Source organism: Mesoplodon mirus, assembly GCF_964341445.2.
Source record: "Mesoplodon mirus genome assembly, chromosome: 5".
Lineage (NCBI taxonomy): Eukaryota > Metazoa > Chordata > Mammalia > Artiodactyla > Ziphiidae > Mesoplodon > Mesoplodon mirus.
Genome location: NC_138980.1, coordinates 5301501 through 5321919, shown reverse-complemented (window position 1 = coordinate 5321919; position 20419 = coordinate 5301501). Strand labels below are relative to the sequence as shown.

Here is a 20419-nt window from a genome sequence, read left to right as displayed (position 1 = left end):
TATGTTTGCATCAAGTCCTTGTTCCTTTATTGTTATTTATATTTTAGAAATAAGTATCATCTCAGCAGGCCCAGTGTTGTTATAATGATAGATAAGAGGCAATAATTGAGATTGTTTCTTGACAATGCTCTTGACTTAAATGAACTCCAAAGAAAGCCCACTGGGGGCTAAAACTTAGAGTTTAGTTTCTGAATCCTCATGTGTTTACATTTCTTAATTGGCAAATTGTCATTCACATTGCCCGCTAAACTAGAGGAGGAGGAAGACGAGGATGGTGATCGTCACCATTCCACATTATCATCTACTGCCTACCTCTCATTTGTTTTTGTTCTATTTCTTGGTGAGGCAGTGAATGATACTGAATGCTGTGAATCTTTCCTATGAGGACTTGATGCCAGAGAAGCTGTCATTATTATATCTTGAAGTGTCATATTCTTCCTTAGTTTTGTGGCTCTGACCCCAAATTCCTTGATTCCTCATTGTTATTACCTTTGGGGTAGGAAACAGTTATGGTTAACCTCTTAAATTGCTAGTTTGTTTTACTATTTTAAGTTGTTCTTTTAACTTCATTACTTGTTGTGTTATACGTAGCATGAGTCTGATAAATGATATTAGGTAGATTCCAGGGGAAGAGATGTTTGAAATTTTGTTACTCACTATTTTAGTCCCAATCCCCTACTATGTCTGTTCTCTCAGGCTATCTCATTTGTGATGTTGCTGCTGTTCTTGTTTTTAACTGAAGCCACTATTGTTGAAATGGAAGTAGACTGATTTGATTGGGCAGTATTCTGGGTAGAATGCTAATCATTTAGAAGAAAACATGTCTGACAGTTGGAGTTCGGGTTTATGATGAAAATGGTTGAAAAATAATGTATTTTCCAAAATCAAAATCAGAGTATACTGCATGATTGGTCTATGACTGGGTAAAAGTTACATGAAAATTCAGGAAAATCCTCAGATTATGAGAATATTTGAAAGAAAATTTGCCTCTGTTGTTCTTGTCAGCTGATGGATTGAAAGTTAATGATACTCTCTGATGCCATGATTTGGACCTTCATTTGTCAAGAAATCTTTCTCTCTATGTCATAAAACATTATGTTAAAGAGAATGATTTACACTGAAATATGAATCTTAAGGTCATCTGCATTTATACTTTTCTTTGTTGGGTGTGTCTTTACTCTGTCTTTTTAATTCTCTTTTAAGTTCATATTTAGAGTATGAAATAAGGGCCAATATTCAAAAGTTTGAATGATGAGCTGTTAAATCTGTAACCTGCAAAAGCATTGAAATGTATTTGACAATCCTCAGAGGCAATAGAATGCACTGGGATGATGGTAGCTGTTAGAATCAGACTGAACTGGGTTCACCTTCAGGCGTGGTCTTCTATGAGCTGTGTAACATTACACATGTTTAACTTTTCCATCCTTCAAGTTCCTCAGCTGAAAACTGAAACAATAAAATTTTGCTTCATGGAGCTACTGAGAGGATTAAATGAGATAATTTGTTAAGGGCTTTGTACAGTACCAGACATAGAGCACTCCATAAACTGTTGCTATTATTCTGGAGATGGTAGCAGTGTGTATCTTTCTCAATTTTTCTTTTTTTATCTCTTACTGTTTTATGATTGTAAAACTAATTTATGGTCGGTCTTTAAAAAAAAAAATGTGCACAGGCAATGAAAACCACCTGTACTCCACACCCAGATATAATCACTGTTAGCATTGTCCTTTTCTCACAATTAATGACATACTTTTATACAAATAATTATTCTCTACTATTGTGTGTATGCTATTTTCTACTTACCTTTTTTGTGTCTTTAAGCATCAGTATAAGTACACATCATTTCTAATAACTACAAAATATTTTATTGAATGTATGTACCATAATCTATATAACAAGCACCTATTGTTAGACATTTACATTGTTTCTAAGTGGTTTTTGATTATAAACAACTAAAATAAGTATCCCATTGCTGACATGTTTACACACCATTGATTCCTAATATATTTCTTAAAGTGAAATTTCTGAGTCAAAAAGTATATGCTTTAAAATGGTGATACATATTGCCAAATTGTTCCCTAGAAAAGTTCTACTATAGTTTACATACCTACTATGAGAGTGTGGCAGTACATACACACACACACACACACACACACATATCACCCAGCCCTTAAAATGATGAAGAAACAGAAAACTGATGTCTAACTGCTTTCTGTTGTGGAAAGTGTTAGAGAAATGGAGATATAAGAATCCAAAAACCCAGGTTCAGTTTTTCTCTTCTCTGTCCAAAAGCTGTAAAGGATAAAATGGCAATGGAAAAGCAAAACAAAAACAACACCCAACTAAAACTGAAGCTCTGCAGAGAGACAGAAATGCATAAGGAGGGCCAATGTCAGTACAAGCAAAATCCAGAAGAATCTACTCAAGCTATATTTGAGCAAATAGGAAAACCCTATAGAAAGGTCTACCTATAAATGAAGCATCTAAACAAAGAATCAGCATGGCAACTGTGCAGGAAAACTACCAGATGACATTCTGTCTCTCCCTTGCTCTCTCTCTCTCTCTCTCACTCATTCGTAGGGAGAGAGAGAGGAACTCAGCATGCAAAAGACAGATAATGACCCTTTAATGGAAAAAATATTTCAGGATATATTAAAAACTTTCATTAAAAAAGTGTTTTTCTTGCAGAAATTGAAAGAGAATATGAAACAAAAGATCAAGGATGAACAATTTTCATAGACACTAATAACTGAATCTAAAATAGTAAGAAAGAAAATCAATATGGTAAAAAATCAAGGCAGTAACACAAAGTTCAGGCTGTAGAAAATCATGCCAAATACAGAAAAAAAAGAGATGTACTGTTAAAAACCACTTAGAGAAAACACAATATACAGGATAGGTACAGCAGAGCAAACATGCAGAGCCATGGTGTTCGTGAAGTATAGAATGGAACAAAAAGCAAATCGAAAAAACTATTTAAATCTGACATCAATAGCTAATTATAATAATGATAATGATAAATACTTCTTGAATGCCATGTATATGCTTAAACACTACATATATTATGTCATGACATTAGTCATTATTACCCTGTGTTGTAGCAGTTATAATTTTATAAATGATGAACGGAGACCCAGAACGTCTAATTAATTTTCTTAAGGTTGAACAGCTAAAAAAATGGTTAAACAGAAAATATGACTAGAGGATACACTCTAACTACTATGCTGTACATTGTGTGTTTATACATACCTGTAATGAAATTAATCAGTAAACCAAAAGGATATACTGGGTTCCAAGATAAAAATTATATAATACCATTGCTGCCTTATTATATTCTTCTAAAATTATTAAACTTCCAGTCAGAAAAAGTGACCAACAGGTAAGGAAAAAAAAATCTCAAACTACTCCACAGCAATATTAAATTTTATAAGACAATGGAAAAATATTACAGGGTTCTGAGGGGGAAAAATATAACCTAAGAATATTATTGATATTATTTTAAGGCAAAAGAAAGACAATCTATCCTCAATATGCAAAATCTAAGGGAACATAGCATCCATGCATCCTTATTCAAAGAAAAATATTATAGCTTAGTAAAAAGAAAAATCTAGCCCCCAATAAAAGATAGTCAAAGTAAGGAACTTTAGAACAGAAAAAGTCAGTATATGCTAGCATGTAAAACTAAACCTATACAACTCCAGAAATTAAAGTTGTAGAATAAGAGATAATTGAAATATTTTAAAATATTAGATACTGAAGATATATAAAAGTAAATCAGGATGGTATTGTTGATGAGGGAGAAGTATGTGTTTTCTAATTCACAGCAAGGACTCAATATTTACCTTTTATTCTTGAGTTTATGAATCAAGAATTTGAAGATAAAGGATATGTTTAAAATTAACATAGATAACTTCTATACAACAGTGTTTCTACTATGGACTTCCTTAAGGTCATTTGGGATGCTTGCTTAAAAAGTAGATCCCACCTGAGACATAAATCAAAATCTTTAGTGGGAAAGATCAGCTTTCTCAGATCTTTATGGTATTACACTAAAGCATGAAAATCTGAGTCATTATGGTAGAAGAAGAATCAAGAACTGACAATTCATCTTATAAAAACCTCAGAGAATAAGGTGGAAATAAACTAAAGAGAGATGCAGAGCAGCATTATTTACAATAGCCAAGATATGAAATCAACCTAAGTGCCCATCAATAGGCAAGTAGATAAAAAGATGTAGTGTATATATACAGTGGAATATTACTCCTCCATAAAAAATGAAATATTGCCATTTGTGACAATATGGATGGACCTGGAATGCATTATGCTAAGTAAAATAAGTCAGAGAAAGACAAATACTGTATGATCTCACTTGTGGAATCCACAAAACTAAACAAAACAATATGAAAACAGACCCATAGATACAGAGAATAAACAGCTGTTTGTCAAAGGGAGAGGGGTGCCCATACCCCATGGGCAGTACAGATGAAGAGTATTAAGAGGTACAAACTTTCAGTTATATAATAAATAGTTATGGGGGTATAGACAGCATAAGGGATATGGTCAATGATATTGTAATAACCTTGTAGGAGGACAGATGGTTACTTGACTTACTGTGGTGATTATTTCATAATGCATACAAATGTCAAATCATTATGTAGTGTACCTGAAGCTAACAAAATATTGTATGTCAACTATATTTCAGTTAAAAAAAGATGCAGATAATGTAGGTAAAGTTAGACATCAGAATAAGGATAAGGACAACTTAAAAGCAAATGTAGAGCAGGAATTAAGATAATAGACTTAAGACCAAGGTTGTCTTAACTGTTATAACTAGAACATATATCAACGTCACATATCAAAAGAATAGGATTCTCAAATTAAATCAAGAACTAAACCCAATAAAATGCTATTTATTAGAAATACTTCTAAAGTAAAATTATGGGAAAAATATTCTAAGTAAAGTCACAGACAAAAACGAGGTAAATACAAATCCAAAGAAAACAGAAGATTGAATATTATTACTCTATAAGGATGAATTGAAGTTAAAAAATATTAAGACTGAGAAATATAATTACAATGTAAAACAAAGATATAATCATTGGTTAATAATTTGTACATAATTTATAAAACTAAAATTGAAATAGCATCTAAATGAACTTAAATGATTGGAAATAAAGAGAGAAAATGAAAGAAACATTACCTAAGCAGTATATTTAATAAAGTTTATTAGTTGTATAAACTCATTTTTATACAACCATGTATCAAAGGTACAATAAAAATTAATTTGAAGAACATTTAGAAAATAATGGCAGCTTAAAATACTACATAATTAATCCTAAGGGATGTGGTTAAAATAGTTAACAGTCAGAAAGTTGTAGTTTCAAATACATCTCTAGCAAGTAATTTAAAAAGGTGAATATAATATTCAATTCAAGAAGTTAAAAAAAAGAGCAAATCAAACACCTAAAAGGAGAAGGAAGTAATTAGACAAATTGTAAATTAACAAATTAGAAAATTAAAACAAAATAATTTACAAGTATGTCAGTTATTTTTAAAAAATTTAAGTACAATAGGCAAATAATTGACCAAGGAAAAGCTTATTAAAGAAGCAAAGAGGGAGCCAATGTGGTAAACCACAACAGAAATTTTTAAAACATGACAATTACATAGAAAGGTGCAAATAAAAGAAAATTATGCAAATATGTTAGAAAATGTGGTAAAATACATGACATCCTTAGAAATTCTAAATTAGCAAAACTGACCCTGGGAGAAAGAGAAAACAAAAACAGATTAATTACCAAAGATAAAACTAAGATAATTGACAGAAAATTTTAACTCCCACTGCAAAGGGTCAGCTGGCCTAGAAAGTTTCAGCAATAAGTCCTGTCAAATTTTAAAAAGCAAGTACTGGGACTTCCCTGGTGGCTCAGTGTTTAGGAATCCACCTGCCAATGCAGACAGGTTCTATCACTGGTCTGGGAAGATCCCACATGCCGTGGAGCGATTAAGCCTGTGCACCACAACTACTGAGCCTGTGCTCTAGAGTCTGCGAGCCACAACTACTGAGCTCTCATGCCACAACTACTGAAGCTTGCACACCTAGAGCCTGTGCTCCACAACAAGAGAAGCCACTGCAATGAGAAGCCTGCTCACTGCAACGAAACATAGCCCCCGCTCGCTGCAACTAGAGAAAGCCTGTGCACAGCAACGAAGACCCAACGCAGCCAAAAAAATAAATAAATAAAATGAATAAATTTATTTTTTTAAAAAAAGCAAATACCTCCATTGGTATTTAAACTCTAGCAGATCATAGCAGAAAGAAAGAGGAACTTCCAAATGATTTGGAAAGCAGTATAACATAAATAAGGTGTCACAACCATATCTAGAAAAACACAAAGGTACATAAAGGACACTATGGATCCACTTCACTAATGAATATCAGTGGGGGAAAAAATAATCCTTAAATTAACTTATCACTTTGAATCCACAGAATACTCAAAGCAAACTACAACATAACCACATAGTATCATTTCAAAATAAAAATATAGTATTATTTACCATATTAATAAGTTGAAAAGGTGAAAAGTTTTTCATCCTTTTAATAGATACCAAAAGGTTTTCAAAGGTATCTATTGAATTCAGTATTCATTTTTAGTTATAAATTTAAAATCCCTTAGGAAATTGGGAAGCAATGGCTATTTCCCTGCTGTGGTTTCTCTATTTATCTATGTAACCAGAGGCTTTATCTCTTACCTTTTGTCTAAAGGTGGGACAATAAAGACAGGAACAAGAAATGGATGCTCACCATCACCACTATTATTTAACTTTTTCAAAATTGTTAGCCAGTGAAATTATATGAGAGAAAAAAAGAAATGTTAGAAAAGGAGGAAATAATAATTGCACCCTTAGCAAAAAAAAATTACTTTATTCAAGCAAAATCTAAGAGAATTAACTTGGAGGAAGCAAGCTTTAGAAATCATATCAGAAGTATGGGAAGTTTTCATAGCTTTTCTATGTAAAGAGTATATAAACAATAATGAAAAATATAATGGAAAGGAGGAATAGAGCCCTTTTACCAATAATGTTTTGAATGAAAGCAATCTTTGTTTAAAAAAAACCCTTATTTTTAAAAAAAGATAACATTTTAAAGGAATTGGTTATTTCTAAACTATTCTATGAGTTTAGTGTAATCTCAATGAGCCTCATTTTGGAGTTTCTTTTTTTAGTGGTTTGTTTTAGAAATTTGAAACAGTATTCTAAAGTTTCTTTGAAAGGAAAAAATTATAGGAAAAATCAAGAAAATGTAAAATAGAAAGAAATGAATAACTCTACAAGGAGTTTAAATAAATTACAAAACCACAGTGATTAATGTAGTGTAGGACTACATCAGCACTCTCTAAATAAAGCGAGTAGAAGCTGACTTAGAAATATAATAAAATTAAGTTCTTAATAAAAGTATCATTTCATATCTTGGGAACATGTGAATTATCTCATAAATAGCAATGACAACTTGATGACCATTTGGGTATATTTAAATATAGTACCATATAACTAACACACCCCTTCCTCTGGATTAAATTCTGTATACATCAAAGATGTAATTTTCTTTTTAAAATCATATAGTTCTAGAATGTTTACCAAACATTCTGGCCTAAAAGTCATTAGTCCCATAGCCTACTTTCTACTCAACCTACTATCATTTATTTCCATTACAAGCAATTGCTTGCTAAGTTAAAATTTACACACACTTGCAATACATATCATACCTTGTGGTTAAAAACTATTTTCTTTAACAAGTTTCCCTTTGAAAAACAATGAAAAATACTGATAAAGAGAAATATGATAAAACAATTTCCTGGATTAGGAAAAACTAAAAGTACTTTAGGTCCAGCTCCTATCCTACAAATAACTCATCTAAAAAGACATACTTCTTATATTGAATAAATTGGGATATAAATTAAATAGTAAGATCTAAAGTAAGTAGTACATAACCAACCAGGCAGGTCCATTAGATGATAATAATATAGTGCCTCAGTGTAGTATTTGTACTTTTTCAATGTGCTTCCTGTGATACCTTATTTAATTATCTCAAAAATCACCAGAAACATATAGGGTAGATATAATCCCCATTTTATACATGAGAAAATGTAACAGACACCTGGTGACTCATCATCAGTGAAAAAATTCCCAGGACCAAAGCCCCTTAAGTGTTCCTGCCATGTTCTTTACTACTGCATGATGAATTTCTCTGTGAGTTCCTTCTCATTCAGTGAACCTGGTCATCTCCTGTCCTGCAAGGAGACAAAAACTTATTATGACTCATTTCCCTTCAATTAGGCATTTTCCTAGAGTGGGAATGACACACACACACACACAAATTGTGGAAATACAATTTATTCTCTCAGAATACCCAAGTCACCACTAAACAAAACTAATAAACAGCATAAAAAGTTCATTATTCACAGAAAGATAGATAAGATGAAAAGGCAGAGGGCTATGTACCAGCTGAAGGAACAAGATAAAACCCCAGGAAAACAACTAAATGAAGTGGAGATAGGCAACCATCCAGAAAAAGAATTCAGAATAATGATAGTGAAGATGATCCAGGACCTCGGAAAAAGAATGGAGGCAAAGATCAAGAAGATGCAAGAAATGTTTAACAAAGGCCTAGAAGAATTAAAGAACAAACAAACAGAGATGAACAATACAATAACTGAAATAAAAACTACACTAGAAGGAATCAATAGCAGAATAACTGAGGCATAAGAACAGATAAGTGACCTGGAAGACAGAATGGTGGAATTCATTGCCATGGAACAGAATAAAGAAAAAAGAATGAAAAGAAATGAAGACAGCCTAAGACACCTCTGGGACAACATTAAACCTAACAACATTCGCATTATAGGGGTCCCACAAGAAGAAGAGAGAGAAAGGACCTGAGAAAATATTTGAAGAGATTATAGTCGACAACTTCCCTAACATGGGAAAGCTAATAGCCACCAGGAAGTGCAGAGAATCCCATACAGTATAAGGCCAAAGAGAAACACGCTAAGACACATAGTAATCAAATTGGCAGAAGTTAAAGACAAAGAAAAATTATTGAAAGCAACAAGGGAAAAATGACAAATAATATACAAGGGAACTCCCAGAAGGTTAACAGCTGATTTCTCAGCAGAAACTATACAAGCCAGAAGGGAGTGGCAGGACATATTTAAAGTGATGAAAGGGAAGAAGTAACAACCAAGATTACTCTACCCGGCAAGGATCCCATTCCAATTCAATGGAGAAATCAAAAGCTTAACAGACAAGCGAAAGCTAAGAGAATTCAGCACCACAAAACCAGCTCTACAACAAATGCTAAAGGAACTTCTCTCAGTGGGAAACACAAGAGAAGAAAAGGACCTACAAAACCAAACCCAAAGCAATTAAGAAAATGGTAATAGGAACGTACATATCAATAATTACCTTAAACATGAATGGATTAAATGCTCCAACCAAAAGACACAGGCTCACTGAATGGATACAAAAACAAGACCCATATATATGCTGTCTACAAGAGACCCACTTCAGACCCAGGGACACATACAGACTGAAAGTAAGGGGATGGAGAAAGATATTCCATGCAAATGGAAATCAAAAGAAAGTTGGAGTAGCAATACTCATATCACACAAAATACACTTTAAAATAAAAAAGGTTATAAAAGACAAGGAAGGACACTACATAATGATCAAGGACTCAACCAGAGAAGATACAACAATTATAAATATATATACACCCAACATAGGAGCACCTCAATACATATGGCAACTGCTAACCAACATAAAAGGAAATCGACAGCAACACAATAATAGTGGGGGATGTTAACCCCAGACTTACACCAATGGAAGATCATACAAACAGAAAATTAATAAGGAAACACAAGCTTTAAATGACACAATAGACTAGATAGATTTAATTGATATTTATAGCATATTCCATCCCAAAACAGCAGACTACACATTCTTTTCAAGTGTGCACGCAACATTCTCCAGGATCACATCTTGGCTCACAAATCAAGCCTCAACAAATTTAAGAAAATCGAAATCATATCAAGCATCGTTTCTGACCACAATGCTATGAGATTAGAAATCAATTACAGGGGAAAAAACGTAAAAAACACAAACACATGGAGGCTAAACAATACGTTACTGAATAATCAAGAGATAACTGAAGAAATCAAAGAGGAAATCAAAAAACACTTAGAGACAAATGACAATGAAAACGTGACAATCCAAAACCTATGGAATGCAGCAAAAGCAGTTCTAGGAGGGAAGTTTATAGCAATACAAGCCTACCTCAAGAAACAAGAAAAATCCCTAATAAACAATCTAACCTTACACCTAAAGGAACTAGAGAAGGAAGAACAAACAAAAGCCAAAGTTAGCAGAAGGAAAGAAATCATAAAGCTCAGAGCAGAAATAAGTGAAATAGAAACAAAGAAAACAATAGCAAAGATCAATAAAACTAAAAGCTGGTTCTTTGAGAAGAAAACAAAATTGATAAACCATTAACCAAATTCATCAAGAAAAGGAGAGAGAGGACTCAAATCAACAAAATCAGAAATGAAAAAGGAGAGGTTACAACACACACAGTAAAAACACAAAGCATCCTAAGAGATTACTGCAAGCAACTCTATGCCAATAAAATGGACAACCTGGAAGAAATGGACAAATTCTTAGAAAGGTATAACCTTCCAAGACTGAACCAGGAAGAAACAGAAAATATGAACAGACCAATCACAAGTAATGAAATTGAAACTGTGATTAAAAATCTTCCAACAAACTAAGTCCAGGACCAGAAGGCTTCACAGGTGAATTCTATCAAACATTTACTGAAGAGCTTACATGCATCCTTCTCAAACTCTTCCATAAAATTGCAGAGGAAGAAACACGCCCAAACTCATTCTATGAGGCCACTATCACCCTAATACCAAAACCAGACAAAGATACTAGAAAAAAAGAAAATTACAGACCAATATCACAGATGAATATAGATGAAAAATCCTCAACAAAATACTAGCAAACAGAATCCAACAGCATATTCAAAGGATTCTACACCATGATCAAGTGGAATTTATCCCAGAGATGCAAGGATTCTTCAATATATGCAAATCAATGTGATATACCATATTAACAAATTGAAGAATAAAAACCATATAATCATCTCAATAGATGCAGAAAAAGCTTTTGACAAAATTCAACACTCATTTATGATAAAAACTCTCCAGAAAGTGGGCATAGAGGGAAGCTACTTCAACATAATAAAGGCCATATATGACAAATCCACAGCAAACATCATTCTCAATGGTGAAAAACTGAAAGCATTTCCTCTAAGATCAGGAGCAAGACAAGGATGTCCACTCTCACCACGATTATTCAACATAGTTTTGGAAGTCCTAGCCCTGGCAATCAGAGAAGAAAAAGAAATAAAAGGAATACAAATTGGAAAAGAAGAAGTAAAGCTGTCACTGTTTGCAGATGGCATGATACTATACAGAGAATCCTAAAGATGCCACCAGAAAACTACTAGAGCTAATCAGTGCATTTGGTAAAGTTGCAGGATACAAAATTAATGCACAGAATGTCTTGCATTCCTATACAATAATGTTGAAAAATGTGAAAGAGAAATTAAGGAAACACTCCCATTTACCACTGCAACAAAAAGAATATAATACCTAGGAATAAACCTACCTAGGGAGACAAAGGACCTGTATGCACAAAAGTATAAGACGCTGATGAAAGAACTTAAAGATGATACCTTCAGCTTGAAAGATATACCATGTTCTTAGATTGGAAGAATGAACATTGTGAAAAGGACTATACTAACGAAAGCAATCCATGGATTCAATGCAATCCCTATCAGACTACCACTGGCATTTTTCACAGAACTAGAAAAAAATCTTAAAATTTGTATGGAAATACAAAAGGCCCCAAGTAGACAAAGCAGTCTTGAGGGAAAAAAATGGAGCTGGAGTAATCGGACTCCTTGACTTCAGACTACAGAGGTACAGTAATCAAGACAATATGGTACAGGCACAAAAACAGAAATATAGATCAATAGCACAGGATAGAAAGCCCAGAGATAATCCCATTCACCTATGGTCAACTAAACTCTGACAAAGGGGGCAAGGGTATACAATGGAGAAAGGACAGTCTCTTCAATAAGTCGTTCTGGGAAAATGGACAGCTATATATAAAACAATGAAATTAGAACACTCCCTAACACCATACACAAAAATAAACTCAAAATGGATTAGAGACCTAGATGTAAGATGAGACACTATGAAACTCTTAGAGGAAAACATAGGAAGAACACTCTTTGACATAAATCACAGCAAGATTTTTTTGATCCACCTCCTAGAGTAATGGAAATAAAAACAAAAATAAACAAATGGAATCTAATGGAAGTTAAAAGCTTTTGCACAGCAAAGGAAAACATAAGACGAAAAGACAACCCTTAGAATGGGAAAAAATATTTGCAAATGAATCAACAGACAAAGGATTAATCTCCAAAATATATAAACAGCTCATGCAGCTCAATATTAAAAAAAACAACCCAATCCAAAAATGGGCAGAAGACCTAAATACACATTGCTCCAAAGAAGACATACACATGGCCAAGAAGCACATGAAAAGCTGTTCAACATCACTAATTATTAGGGAAATGCAAATCAGAACTACCATGAGGTATCACCTCACACCAGTTAGAATGGGCATCATCAGAAAATCTACAAACAACAAATGCTGGAGAGGGTGTTGAGAAAAGGGAACCCTCTTGCACCATTGGTGTGAATAGAAATTGATACAGCCACCATGGAGAGCAGTATGGAGGTTCCTTATGAAACTAAAAATAGAATTACCACATGACCCAGCAATCCCAATACTGTGCATATACCCAGTGAAAACCATAATTCAAAAAGACACATGGGGCTTCCCTGGTGGCGCAGTGGTTGAGAGTCCACCTGCCGATGCAGGGTACACGAGCTCGTGCCCTGGTCCGGGAAGATCCCACATGCCGCGGAGCGGCTGGGCCCGTGAGCCATGGCTGCTGAGCCTGTGCTCCACAATGGGAGAGGCCACAACAGTGAGAGGTCTGTGTACCACAAAAAAAAAAAAAAAAAAAAAAAAAGACACATGCACCCTAATGTGCACTGAAGCACTATTTACAATAGCCAGGTCATGGAAGCAACCTAAATGCCCATCAACAGATGAATGGATCAAGAAGAAGTGGTACATATATACAATGGACTATTGCTCAGCCATAAAAAGGAATGAAATTGTGTCATTTGTAGAGAAGTGGATGAATCTACAGACTGTCATACAGAGTGAAGTAAGTCAGAAAGAGAAAAACAAATATCATGTATTAACGCATATATTTGGAACCTAGAAAAATGGTATGGATGAACCAGTTTGCAGGGCAGAAATTGAGACACAGATGTAAAGAACAAACGTATGGACAACAAGCAGGGAGAGCGGTGCAGGGGTGGTGGTGGTGGTGTGTGATAAATTGGGAGATTGGGATTGACATATATACACTAATATGTATAAAATGAGTATCTAACAAGAACCTGCTGTATAAAAAAAATAACATTTAAATATTCAAACAAAAAAAAGTTCATATGTAATATGTCAGTTTTTCAGAGCACACATTAACACTTTCTCTCTTTGGGTGCTCAGTCTCACTCTAAAATTTTAAATAGGGCACCCCTAACGTATGTTACCATGTTGTTATATCAGGACTGGAAATCAAACCCACTTGGCAGTGAATTATTAATAGCCTTTCAGCAGCAACATGCACTACTTTTCAGGTTTTTTTATTAACATCTTTATTGGAGTATAATTGCTTTACAATGGTGTGTTACTTTCTGCTGTATCACAAAGGGAATCAGCTATACATTTAAATATATCCCCATATCCCCTCTTTCTTGCATCTCCCTCCCACCCTCCCTATCCCACCCCTCTAGGTGGTCACAAAGCACTGAGCTGATCTCCGTGTGCTATGCAGCTGCTTCCCACTAGCTATCTATTTAACATTTGGTAGTGTATATATGTCCATGCCACTCTCTCACTTCGTCCCAGCTTACCCTTTCCCCTTCCTGTTTCTTCAAGTCTATTCTGTACGTCTGAGTCTTTATTCCTGTCCTGCCACTAAGTTCTTCAGAACCTTTTTTTTTTTTTTTTTTTGCGGTACGCAGGCCTCTCACTGTTGTGGCCTCTCCCGTTGTGGAGCACAGGCTCCGGATGCGCAGGCTCAGCGGCCATGGCTCACGGGCCCAGCTGCTCTGCAGCATGTGGGATCTTCCCAGACCGGGGCACGAACCTGTGTCCCCTGCATCGGCAGGCGGACTCTCAACCACTGTGCCACCAGGGAAGCCCCTTCAGAACCTTTTTAAAATTTTTTTTTAGATTCCATAATGTGTTAGCATACAGTATTTGTTTTTCTCTTTCTTACTTCACTCTGTATGACAGACTCTAAGTCCATCCACCTCACTACAAATAACTCAATTTCGTTTCTTTATATGGCTGAGTAATAGTCCATTGTATATATGTGCCACATCTTCTTTATCCATTCAACTGTCAATGGACACTTAGGTTGCTTCCATGTCCTGGCTATTGTAAATAGAGCTGCAATGAATATTTTGGTACATGACTCTTTTTGAATTATGGTTTTCTCAGGGTATACGCCCAGTAGTGGGATTGCTGGGTCATATGGTAGTTCTATTTGTAGTTTTTTAAGGAACCTCCATACTGTTCTCCATAGTGGCTGTATCAATTGACATTCCCACCAACAGTGCAAGAGGGTTCCCTTTTCTCCACACCCTCTCTAGCATTTATTGTTTGTAGACTTTTTGATAATAGCCATTCTGACCAGTGTCAGGTGATACCTCATTGTAGTTTTGATTTTCATTTCTCTAATGATTACTGATGATGAGCAGCTTTTCATCTGTTTGTTGGCAATCTGTGTATCTTCTTTGGAGAAATATCTATTTAGGTCTTCTCCCCATTTTTGGATTGGGTCGTTTCTTTTTTTGATATTGAGCTGCATGAACTACTTGTAAATTTTGGAGATTAATCCTTTGTCTGTTGATTCATTTGCAAATATTATTTTCCCATTCTGAAGGTTGTCTTTTCGTCTTGTTTATGGTTTCCTTTGCTGTGCAAAAGCTTTTAAGTTTCATTAGGTCCCATTGTTTATTTTTGTTTTTATTTCCATTTCTCTAGAATGTGGATCAAAAAGGATCTTGGTGTGATGTATGTCATAGAGTGTTCTGCCTATGTTTTCCTCTAAGAGTTTTATAGTGTCTGCCCTTACATTTAGGTCTTTAATGCATTTTGAGTTTTTTTGTGTGTGTATGGTGTTAAATAATGTTCTAAATTTCATTCTTTTACATGTAGATGTCCAATTTTCCCAGCACCACTTATTGAAGAGGCTGTCTTTTCTCCATTGTATATTCTTCCCTCTTTTTATCAAAGATAAGGTGACCATATGTGCATGGGTTTGTCTCTCGGCTTTCTAGCCTGTTCCATTAATCTATATTTTTGTTTTTGTGGTAGTACCGTACTGTCTTGATTACAGTAGCTTTGTAGTATAGTCTGAAGTCAGGGAGCCTGATTCTTCCAGCTCGGTTTTTCTTTCTTAAGATTGCTCTGGCTCTTCAGGGCCTTCTGTGTTTCCATACAAATTGTGAAATTTGTTGTTCTAGTTCTGTGAAAAATGCTATTGGTAGTTTCATAGGGATTGCTTTAAATCTGTAGTTTGCTTTGGGTAGTATAGTCATTTTCACAATGTTGATTCTTCCAATCCAAGAAGATGGTATATCTCTCCATCTGTTGGTATCATCTTTCATTTCTTTCATCAGTGTCTTATAGTTTTCTGCATACAGGTCTTTTGTCTCCTTATATAGGTTTATTCCTAGGTATTATATTCTTTTTGTTGCAATGGTAAATTGCAGTGTTTCCTTAATTTCTCTTTCAGATTTTTCATCATTAGTGTATAGGAATGCAAGAGATTTCTGTGCATTAATTTTGTATCCTGCTACCCTATGAAATTCATTGATTAGCTCTAGTAGTTTTCTGGTAGCATATTTAGGATTCTCTATGTATATTATCCTGTCATATGCAAACAGTGACAGTCTTACTTCTTCTTTTCCAATTTGTATTCCTTTTGTTTCCTTTTCTTCTCTGATTGTTGTGGCTAATACTTCCAAAACTGTGTTGAATAAGAGTGGTGAGAGTGGGCAACCTTGTCTTGCTCCTGATCTTAGTGGAAATGGTTTCAGTTTTTCCCACTGAGAATGATGTTGGCTGTGGGTTTGTCATATATGTCCTTTATTATTAACATAAGTTCCCTCTATGCCTACTTTCTGGGGGGGGGTTTATCATAAATGGGTGTTGAATTTTGTCGAAGCTTGTTCTGCATCTATTGGGATTATCATATAGTTTTTATTCTTCAATTTGTTAATATGGTTAATTTCACTGATTGATTTGTATATATTGAAGAATCCTTGCATTCCTGGGTGAACCCCCACATGATCATGATGTATGATCCTTTAAATGTGCTGTTGGATTCTGTTTTCTTCTATTTTCTTGAGGATTTTTTCATCTCTGTTCATCCATGATATTGGCCTGTAGTTTTCTTTTTTGTGTCATCTTTATCTAGTTTTGGTATCAGGGTGATGGTGGCCTCGTAGAATGAGTTTGGGATTGTTCCTCCCTCTGCAATATTTTGGAAGATTTTGAGAATGATGGGTGTTAGCTCTTCTCTAAATGTATGATAGAATTCGCCTGTGAAGTCTTCTAGTCCTGGTCTTTTGTTTGTTGGAAGATTTTTAATCACAGTTTCAATTTCAGTGCTTCTGATTGGTCTTTTTATAGTTTCTATTTCTTCCTGGTTCAGTCTCAGAAGGTTGTGCTTTTCTAAGAATTTGTCCAGTTCTTCCAGGTTTTCCATTTTATTGGCATAGAGTTGCTTGTAATAGTCTCTTAGGATTCTTTGTATTTCTGCAGTGTCAGTTGTTACTTCTCCTTTTTCTTTTCTTACTCTATTGATTTGAGTCTTTTCCCTTTTTTTCTTGATGAGTCTGGCTAATGGTTTATCAATTTTGTTTATTTTCTCAAAGAGCCAGCTTTTAGTTTTATTGATCTTTGCTATCATTTCCTTCATTCCTTTTCATTTATTTTTGATCCGATCTTTATGATTTCTTTCCTTCTGCTAACTTTGGGGATTTTTTATTCTTCTTTCTCTAATTGCTTTAAGTATAGGGTTAGGTTGTGTTTTTGAGATGTTTCTTGTTTCTTGAGGTAGGATTGTATTGCTATAAACTTCCCTCTTAGAACCACTTTTGCTGCATCCCATAGGTTTTGGGGCATGGTGTTTTCATTGTCATTTGTTTCTAGGTATTTTTTGATTTCCTCTTTTATTTCTTCAGTGATCTCTTGGTTATTTCATAGTCTATTGTTTAACCTCCATGTATTTTTTACAGTTTTTTTTTCCTGTAATTGATATCTAATCTAATAGTGCTGTGGTTGGAAAAGATACTTGATATGATTTCAATTTTCTTAAATTTACCAAGGCTTGGTTTGTGACCCATGATATGATCTATCCTGGAGAATGTTCCATGAGCACTTGAGAAGAAAGTGTATTCTGTTGTTTTTGGATGGAATGTCCTATCAATGTTTATTAAGTCCATCTTGTTTAAAGTGTCATTTAAAGCTTGTGTTTCTCTATTTATTTTCATTTTGGATTATCTGTCCATTGGTGAAAGTTGGGTGTTAAAATCCCCTACTATGATTGTGTTACTGTTGATTTCCCCTTTTATGGTTGTTAGCATTTGCCTTATGTAATGAGGTGCTCCTATGTTGGATGCATAAATACAAACGTTATATCCTCTTTTTGGTTTGATCCCTTGATCATTATGTAGTGTACTTCTTTGTCTTCTGTAATAGTCATTATTTTGAAGTCTATTTTGTCTGATATGAGAATTGCTACTCCAGCTTTCTTTTGATTTCCATTTGCATGGAATATCTTTTTCCATCCCCTCATTTTCAGTCTGAACGTGTCCCTAGGTCTGAAGTGGGTCTTTTGTAGGCAGCATATTATACAGGTCTTGTTTTTGTATCAATTCAGCCAGTCTATGTCTTTTGGTTGGAGCATTTATTCCATTTATATTTAAGGTATTTATTGATATGTATGTTCCTATTACCATTTTCTTAATTGTTTTTGGTTTGTTATTGTAAGCCTTTTCCTTCTCCTGTGTTTCCTGCCTAGAGAAGTTCGTTTAGCATTTGTTGTAGAGCTGGTTTGTTGGTGCTGAATTCTCTTAGCTGTTGCTTGTCTGTAAAGGTTTTAATTTGTCTGTCAAATCTGAATGAGATCCTTGCTGGGTAGAGTAATCTTGGTTGTAGGTTTTTCCATTTCATAACTTTAAATATGTCCTGCCAGACCCTTCTGGCTTGCAGAGTTTCTGCTGAAAGATCAGCTGTTAGCCTTATGGGGATTCCCTTATATGTTATTTGTTGCTTTTCCTTTGCTGCTTTTAATATTTTTTCCTTGTATTTAATTTTTGATTGTTTGATAATATGTGTCTTGGCATGTTTCTCCTTGGATTTATCCTGTATGGGACTCTTTGTGCTTCCTGGACTCTATTGACTGTTTCCTTTCCCATATTAGGGAAGTTTTCAACTATAATCTCTTCAAATATTTTCTCCTTCCTTTCTTTTTCTCTTCTTTTTCTGGGACCCCTATAATTCAGATGTTGGTGTGTTTAATGTTGTCCCAGAAGTCTCTGAGTCTTTCCTGAATTCTTTTCATTCTTTTTTCTGTATTCTCCTCTGCCATAGTTTTTTCCACTATTTTATCTTCCAGGTCACTTATCCATTCTTCTGCCTCAGTTATTCTGCTATTGATTCCTTCTAGAGTATTTTTAATTTCATATATTGTGTTGTTCATCATTGTTTGTTTGCTCTGTAGTTCTTCTAGGTCCTTGTTAAAAGTTTCTTGTATTTTTTCCATTCTACTTCCAAGATTTTGGATCATCTTCACTATAATTACTCTGAATTCTTTTTCAGATAGACTGCCTATTTCCTCTTCATTTGTTTGTGCTGGTGGATTTTTACTTTGCTCCTTCATCTGCTGTGTATTTCTCTGTTTTCTCATTTTGCTTAACTTATTATGTTTGGGGTCTCCTTTTCACAGGCTGCAGGTCGTTAGTTCCTGTTGTTTTTGGTGTCTGCCCCCAATGGGTAAATTTGGTTCAGTGGATTGTTTAGGCTTCCTCCTGTAGGGGACTGGTGCCTGTGTTCTGATGGATGAGGCTGGATCTTGTCTTTCTGGTGAGCAGGACTGCCTCCAGTGGTGTGTTTTGTGGTGTCTGTGACCTTATTATGATTTTAGGCAGCCTCTCTGCTAATGGGTGGGGTTGTGTTCCTGTCTTGCTAGTTGTTTGTTTGGCATGGGTTGTCCAGCACTGGAGCTTGCTGTCGTTGAGTAGAGCTGTGTCTTAGCGTTGAGATGGAGATCTCTGGGAGAGCTCTCACTGATTGATTTTATGAGGGGCCAGGAGGTCTCTGGTGGACCAATGTCCTAAACTTGGCTCTCTCACCTCAGAGGCTCAGGCCTGACACCTGGCCAGAGCACCAAGACCCTGGGTCATCCTGTAGAAGAGGGCCTGAAGCCAGGAGAAAGCTAGAGGATGGGAGACCTGTCAGAAGGCTTGTTTGATGAAATCAGGCAAAGGTTGGTGACGTTCTGTACCCACTTTCTACTCTCAAAGGTGAAAGGGGTGCCTCAGGAAGCTGAGCCTGCTCTTCCACCTAGTTTTCAATTTTTAGAGCAAATATTCACTTATTAAAGCACATGAAGTTAGTATGATATTTAAATATATTAAAAGCACTTAATTTCTTTTCTCCTTAATAAATACCTGTCAATAAATGGTGGTGTATTTTGTAGTTGATAAAAATCTCAGATTCTAGGAAATAAAGTGACAATCCTAGTATCATGAACACAATTATTACTGAAAAAACTTTGGAAAGATTATGAATTGTTGAGAAATGTAAAGAAAGAAAAAAAACCAAATGTTCCATGGGCAGCTTGGGGAATCAAGGACTGGCATTAAGTTTTTAATAACCATCTCTCTATTAATTTTAAATTATTTTGTTAAAAAAAAAACAAGTACAGTACCTCCAGCAACCCTCAGTTTCTAAAGAAATTAGGAATTTTTTATGGCCTCTGCTGAAAAGAGGTTTGCAGGATTGCTTGATGCCTGTTTAATTTTGGCAAAGGGCACCTAGCAAACATAACCAAAATGGATGCTGACATAATTTTGAAAACTCCCCCAGCAATAAACCAGCTGTCTCTTTGCCTCTCAACACTTCTGCTAGC

General features: G+C 35.0%; 1 protein-coding gene across 2 annotated transcripts in view; it reads left to right on the top strand.

The window, feature by feature from the left end:
• Window positions 1-20419, top strand: part of GABRB2 (gamma-aminobutyric acid type A receptor subunit beta2) — a gene marked incomplete at both ends in the record, with an annotated part of 286562 nt that overhangs the window by 242363 nt on the left and 23780 nt on the right. The gene's annotated exons all lie outside the window — the stretch shown is intronic.